Source organism: Monodelphis domestica, chromosome 1 (assembly GCF_027887165.1).
Source record: "Monodelphis domestica isolate mMonDom1 chromosome 1, mMonDom1.pri, whole genome shotgun sequence".
NCBI classification, from domain to species: Eukaryota; Metazoa; Chordata; class Mammalia; order Didelphimorphia; family Didelphidae; genus Monodelphis; species Monodelphis domestica.
The window spans coordinates 673,254,238-673,261,958 of NC_077227.1; positions in this window are offsets into that span (position 1 = coordinate 673,254,238).

Consider the following 7,721-nt stretch of genomic DNA (forward strand, 5'->3'; position numbering starts at 1 on the left):
TTTGAGGGGCTACAAATCTTTTCTCTTTTCTTTATATTAACATAGTTAATTTTATAAGCTGCTGCCACTAAAGGCAATCTTTGACAAACTTTAGAGAATAGCCATGCAGTCCTGGGACTACAGATGAACTAATGATGCCTTGATTTTCCAAAAGGGCAAAAAATTCACGTTATACAGAAGATAGATCAGCATTCTTCATGATGGCAATTTGAGTAATTCTAGGCTACATTATCAAGGAGGTGTTTTAAGGACACCCAGAAAAATCACCCTGAGCCAGCATGGATTCATTAGGAATGTCAGACCATTTAGTCTAGGAAACTAAAACCTACACAATATATTTGATGGAGACCTAGAGGCAGGGTTAAAAAGTTTTATATGTGACCCTGGGCAAGTCATTAATCACCATTGCCTAGCCCTTATATTCTTCTGCCTTAGCACCAATAAACAGTATTAATTCTAAGATGGAAGGTGAGGGTTTAAAAAAGAAAAAAGGCTTTTATAGTTATGTGTTGAGATTAATTAAAAAGAATTAATTAAAAGAAATATAATTATTAGTCATATTTACTTATCCTTATTGGTGTTTATTCTTTCAATTTTAATCTTAAAATTTTACTATCTTTTGCCTTTTTGTCATTTTCATTTTCCCCATTATCTCTTTCCCCATCCCCTTCCAGGAAGCCATCCCTTATCGTAGAGAAAAAAATTGTTCAGAAAAATGAACTAAACTGAAAAAAAGTCTGACATTACATGCAACATCCCACATTTATGGAAGTCCCTCACTTCCATAAAGAATTAGGGAGAAAGTATATTGGCATGTACCTTCTTTGAGGTTTGTCTTAATGTTCATTCTTAATAAAATATTTTAATATGAAAGACATGAAATAAGTTGCCAAAGCTGATGCCTCCATGCACATTGACCTTTGAATTGCAGATAAAATTGACAGAAATTTAATGAACTTTGTAGATCAAAGGCTAAACCCATTTCCGTGGAATGGCTATGTGCAGGGCTCCTTTTTCCTTGCCCTCCCTCCCCACTGAATTTATTTATGAGTAGTCTGGACAGCAGAGATGGACTCTAACACCTGGGTGCCAGATGGAAAAGTCATACTGTACACCACACATGTCCTTGCTCATCCACTTCCATCCTCTCCTAAGCCAGTCTGCCTGAAACGTGGACAAAGACTTGTCTTGGCTGATTTGCTACTGTCATTTCCTAAAATGCCCTCTCCAGAAATAAGGCTTAGAGGGGAATTGCTTTCCATCCTACTTAGGGGTCAGTAGTCTGTTAGAGGCTGAATGAGCTATTGGCACTCCCAGACACTGAGGCATCCCCATGAATAAAGTGATAAGCTGAATCAAGGAACTTACCATTGTATTTCACTGAATGATAAGCATCCTATATCTTCAGAGAAGAACAGTCAGCCTCTTAACAGAGGATCCATTAGTTAGTGCTAAAACAGATGTTTCTTTAGTCCTCACATCTTAGGTGGCCACTTTCACGGGGTAGAAAAGGATAATCTAAACCTTCCTGTCCTTGCCAAAATAACCATGAGTAGTTCTTTGTTCTATAAGTCTCTGGAACTCACAAATAGATTTCCAAGCAGTGGGAACCTCCTGTTTGACAAAGTCGTTGGACAAACTCTCAATCTGCTGCATTTAAGTAAATTCTCAAAATTTGGCAGTAGGGTTTCTGCCACAAGAGATAGCATCTGTCTCCTCTAAGAAGAGTATTTTGAAACTAATGTAGACAAGACAGACAGTTAGGGACACAGAGATTTAAGTAGATTATGGTGATGACAGGTATTGCATCTATAGTCCAAGCAGGAATATAAGCATCCAAGAATCTGCCTTGATTTGGGCTTCAGTTCTAAGTAGAATGGCTTTGACCCAAAGCTGGAGTTCTCCAAGCCTGGCTAGAGATGGGTCAAGGTTAGGGGAGGTAGGGAACAACTGGTTGCTGGGACTATGGCTTGAATATTATTTTATCAATTGGATAGGAAAAGGCAGTGATGTACGATGGAAAGAGTACTGGATATTGAAGTCCAAAAACCTTGGTTCAAATCCTCCCTCTGACAATTCCAACCGACATGATTCTGGGCAAGTTAATTTTTTTCCTCAAGGTTTCTGTCTCCTGATTGGTAAAAAGGAAAAATAGCATCTACCCTAAAGTAGTTTGTGATCTATTATAGGCTTAGTCCTTATGTAAAGGAGACCTGAGTTCAAATCTCATCTCAGACACTTTTTAGTTGTATGACCCTGGGCAAGTTACTTTCTGCTCTTCTGTCTTGGAATCAAAACAGAGTATTGATTCTAAGATGGAAGGTAAAGGTTTAAATATATGTCAAATTTTATAAAAACCGGGAAAACAGAAGGCAGATGGGTAGGTCAGTGGATGAAGAGCTAGGGCTAGGGACAGGATGTGCTAGATTCAAATGTGACCTCAGATACTTCCTAGTTGTGTGACCTTGGGTAAGTCATTTAACATTGCCTAGTACTTACTACTCTTCTTCCTTGGAATCAATACATAGTATTGATTCTAAGGTAGAAGCTAAGGCTTAAAAAAAAACAACTAAGAAAGCATAAGCATTAAAATTATTAAAGTTTCAAATGCTACAGTATTTTTTTAAATTATTAAAGCTTAGAATTACAGGGGCATTTGGGTGACTCAATGTATAGAAAGGCAAGAAAGGCAGACCTAGAGATGGAAGGTCCCAAGTTCAAACCTGGGCTTAGACACTTCCTAATTGTGTAACCCTGGGAAAGTTACTTAACTCATTTGCCTAGCCCGCCCCCTTTTTTTGCCTTGGAACCAATATTTAGTATTAATTTCAAGACAGAAGGTAAGGGTTTATAAAAAATAAAAACAAATTCAAAACTGCACAGACTTTTGTTTTATGTTTTATAATATTCTTTTTATATCATTAGTTTTATATGTAATGTATATATAGAAATTCTTTCCCTCCTCATGGATCCTCCTATTTTTGGAAACCGTTGATTACCTAGGAGTATGCCTCTCTTGACTAGCAGGGTCCTCTTTTCCCTACCCTTTCTACCCTTACCCTTAGCATATCAATTATTCCAGTGCAGGACTTGTCTCCTGGCTCTCTACAAAAATCAAAACCTTTCTCCAGATCTCTACCTCCTACCATTGTTAATTATATCAAACAAGAAAACAAGTTCTTTGACATAAAGGGTGGATTGGGTGGAATGAGGAACAAGTTCATAAGTAAGTAATGACAGTAATGGGAGGCAATTGAAGAACAAATAATTTGCAAGAAAAAGCCCAGCTGAAATGCTTGATGTGGGGAATAGACTCAGCTTCTTCCCCTAAACCCCAACATTTCCTAGAGAGGGAAAAAAACAGGAGGAAATCATGTACCAACTTAATGAAATATGAGTTTTGAGATAATCCCCCCATAACTGTTAAGATGTGGAGGAGTAAAATCCACTAGTTTTAAACCAGGAGAAAGAATATTGCTTATTTGCTGACCCCCACCCCCCATCATCTTCAACTGGCAAGATTGCAAGGGCAGGGAGTGAGGAGCAGCAGAAATCAAATGGACCAATCAGTGCCTCCTGTGTGTCTCATTCAATAAAGTGAACAAAATGGTTAATCTTTCTTCCCCCAGAAGTCTTCAAAATGGCCCTGGAAGGTCAGATTCAAAGACATTTCTAAACCGATAAACTCAGCAATAGCATCTTTTTGAGTCTCCTAACAATGCTTGTAGGGCAGGTACCATGCCTCTGTTTTATGGATGAAGAAACTGAGGCTCAATGACAAGAAGTGATTCATTTGTGTAGGGACACACACTCAGCAAGTATAAATGGGGACTCAAATTGACATCCCTTAACTACAGAGCTTGAGGTTCATGGCTTCTTCATCTCCACCATACTGCTTTTCTGATGTTGGTAATTGTTCATCATTTATTTTCAAAGAGGACCAACAACATCATTGGGTAATGTCTTGACCTGGGCATGAATTTTGGTTGTAAGTCAGGCAGAGTTGCATGAAGTCATCAGCCTCACTCTCTCTTCCAAAGTCACCAAAGTCCAATGGCAAGACAAAGGTCAGGATGATTGGTGATGGTCTGGGATGCAGTGAATAGCTTTGGCTTCTTTGATGACTAACCAAGCTCCAAGAGTACTACACCATCTGCTTCAGCCTCCTTCATGGCTGTTGGAACAAATTGTTCTCATTCACCCATGTTTCTAGAGGAAGTCTTCACATGCATGTAATAGACATTTCTCTAATTCAACAATAGGTTTGAAGTCTATTTATTACTCTTGTAATTAAATACAATTTTAATTAAAAAAATAAATTACTCTTGTAATCTGATTTGGCTCATCTACTGAGATAGTTTTGCTTGGAGGTGGCCACTTTGCATGCTACAGCTTCTTGGAGCCACAGGTGAGAGTTGGATGAAAGGTGAACACCAAAGGTTGATAAGCAGCCCTGAAAAGGACTCAGAAAGCCCTCACACCAGGGGTGCTAGTCTTCCCTGAACACCCCATAGACCATGCCACACTGACTTATTTTGATGTCTCCCCATGGCAGGGCTTGCAGGGGCAAGTTTTTAGATACCTCTGGTTGGTGGAAAGCTGGCCCTGAGGTAACTTGTTCTCCCTTAGGGCATGGATCTATGTTTTCTGCATGTGGTCTAGGGTAGCAAGAGCTATATATAAGTATAATCTTTATACATACATATATTTCATAGTATTATATATATACATATATATATATAATTTATTAAAATAGTTTATATAGGTAGACCTAACTGAGAAAAAGGGGCAGCTAGGTGACACAATGGATAGGGCACTGGTTCTAGAATCAGGAAGATGAGTTCAACTCTAGCTTCAGACACTTAGTGCCTAAGAATATCACTTTATCATGTTTGCCTCAGTTTCCTCATCTGGAAAATGAACTGGAGAAGAAAATGGCAAACTTTCCAGTGCCTTTGCAAGAAAACCTTGAAAGAAATGACTGAACAACAACTGAGAAAAGTTGAGGCAAAAGCAAACTGAAGTATGGCAGGATCATCTTCCAAATGGCATGGTCCTGCTTAACAAACTGGGGCTATCGCTCATATCTCTTACACCTACCCACAGAACTATGGCTACAGACTGTGTGAAGGGAACCCTCCTCCCAGGATCACGTACTGGGGTCCTACCTGTGTAGGTATATACATGTCAGTGTGCTCCAACATGGGTCACGGGATAGTGACCAAGGCACATGACCCAGAAAGGATCAGGTTATAGATCCAATGTAAAGGAGCAGATATAAAAGAGGGGGTTCTGGGAAGTGGGGTGGCTCTCTATTTGCACAGGCACTCAGTGAAAGGACAGTGGTGGAGAAAGACAAGTTGGCTAGTTTAGAAGAGGCTTCCTTCTCTCTATCTGTCTGCCTTTTCTTATTCAAATAAATATTAATAAACTATGGAAACTAAGGACCAGAGTTTAATGAAGCTTTAACAAGACCTTACTCTCATCCATACTGGTGTGGGGAGAGCAAGGCACAAGCCTTTAAAGGGAAGCATAACTCTCCATTATAGCCCGAGAGTTAATAATATTTGTATTTCCTACCACGTGGGGTTGTCGAGAGAAATACTCTTTGTAAATATTAAATCCTTAAGTGAAATATTATTGTCATCATCAAACAATATTTGTTCATTATCAGGAAGAAGGCCTGCCATAAGCAGTTAAAGACATAATCCTCTCAAGAAAGAGAGCATTGACGTAGGCAAATGAACCTTGTGTCAATGGGTAAAATAAATGCCATATTAACACTGAGTGAAAGCAAAGGGGTAAGCTCATGGTGGGGAGTGGTGAGTGAAGCAGCACATTGGAGTTACATATTTAGACAGGGTGGAGCCAGGCAGAACTTAATTCCTCAGATTCAACAATGATACCTTTCAGCTCAAGAGTATGAGAAACTAAGGAGACAGCTGACAGTTAATATATAGTGTTCTTTCCCTGACATACAATCATATCCAAGACTCAGGGTTGCCCTTCAGCAGGGCAATTTTATACTGTTGTTTACAGCCAAAATAAAAGCTTTTCCAACAAATGAACCTAGAAATAGTCATGCATCTATTGATCATAACTTAGTATTGTGGTACAAAAGGAAGTGACCGATACACACTGATCTTTTTGAACACCTCTGCAATCAATCCCAAAGCTTCTTTCCTCTTCAACACCAAACTAGTCCAATGGGACTGACTTAGAGGATGTAATCCCATTTGTCCCAGAAACAGTATTCCAGCCTCTCCACATGGAGATTCGCAATCTGATGGAGTCTACACGTGCACCAGACTCCTGTGACATTTATTTTATTATTTATTTGAAAATTTTATTTAATTAGTCAATTTAAAACATTTTTCCTTGCTTACAAGAATCATATTCTTTCCCTCCCCTTCCACCATCTCTCCCTGTAGCCGATGTGCAATTCCACTGGGTCTTAAATGTATCCTTGATCAAAACCTATTTCCATATTGTTGATATTTGCACTAGGATGATCCTTTAGAGTCTACATCCCCAATCATATCCCCATTGACACATGTGATCAAGCAGTTGTTTTTCTTCTGTGTTTCTGTTCCCACAGTTCTTCCTTTGGATGTGGATAGTGTTCTTTCTCATAAGTCCCTCCGAATTGTCCTGGATCGTTGCATTGCTGCTAGTAGAGAAGTCCATTGTATTCGGTTGTACCACAATGTATCAGTCTCTGTGTACAATGTTCCCCAGGTTCTGCATCAATTCCTGGAGGTTGTTCCAGTTTACATGGAATTTCTCCAGTTTATTATTCCTTTGAGCACAATAGTATTCCATCACCATCCATCACATTCCATCAACAGATACCACAGTTTGTTCAGTCATTCCCCAATTGAAGGGCATCCTCTTCCAATTTTTTGCCACCACAAAGAGCACAGCTATGAATATTCTTGTACAGGTCTTTTTCTTTATTATCTCTTTAGGGTACAAACCCAGCAGTGCTATGGCTGTATCAAAGGGCATCTTTTAGCAACCTTTCGGCATAGTTCCAAATTGCCCTCCAGAATGGTTGGATCAATTCACAACTCCACCAGCAATGCATTAATGTCCCAACTATGCTACATTCCCTCCAGCATTCATTACTTTCCTTTGCTCTCATATTAGCCAATCTGCTAGGTGTTAAGTGGTACCTTAGAGTTGTTTTGATTAGCATCTCTCTAATTATAAAGGATTTAGAACACTTTTTCATGTGCTTATTAATACTTTTGATTTCTTTATCTGAAAATTGCCTGTTCATGTCCCTTTCCCATTTATCAATTGGAGAATGGCTTGATTTTTTTGTACAATTGCTTTAGCTCTTTGTAAATTTGAGTAATTAGACCTTTGTCAGAGGTTTTTGTTCTGAAGATTTTCCCCCAATTTGTTGCTTCCCTTCTGATTTTTGTTGCATTGGTTTTGTTTGTACAAAGATTTTTTAATTTAATGTAACCAAAATTATTTATTTTATATTTTGTAATTTTCTCCAACTCTTGCTTGGTCTTAAAATCTTTCCTTTCCCAAAGATCTGACAAGTATACTATTCTGTGTTCACCTAATTTACTTATAGTTTCCTGTGACATTTATTTAGATTAAGTAGTTCAGAATTTTAGTTAATCCTTTCCTTTCTTGAAGAATTATTGTGGAGGAAGGAAGAGTTCTCTCCTATTTCCTTCCTGCTTGAGTAAAGTCGCTCTGAT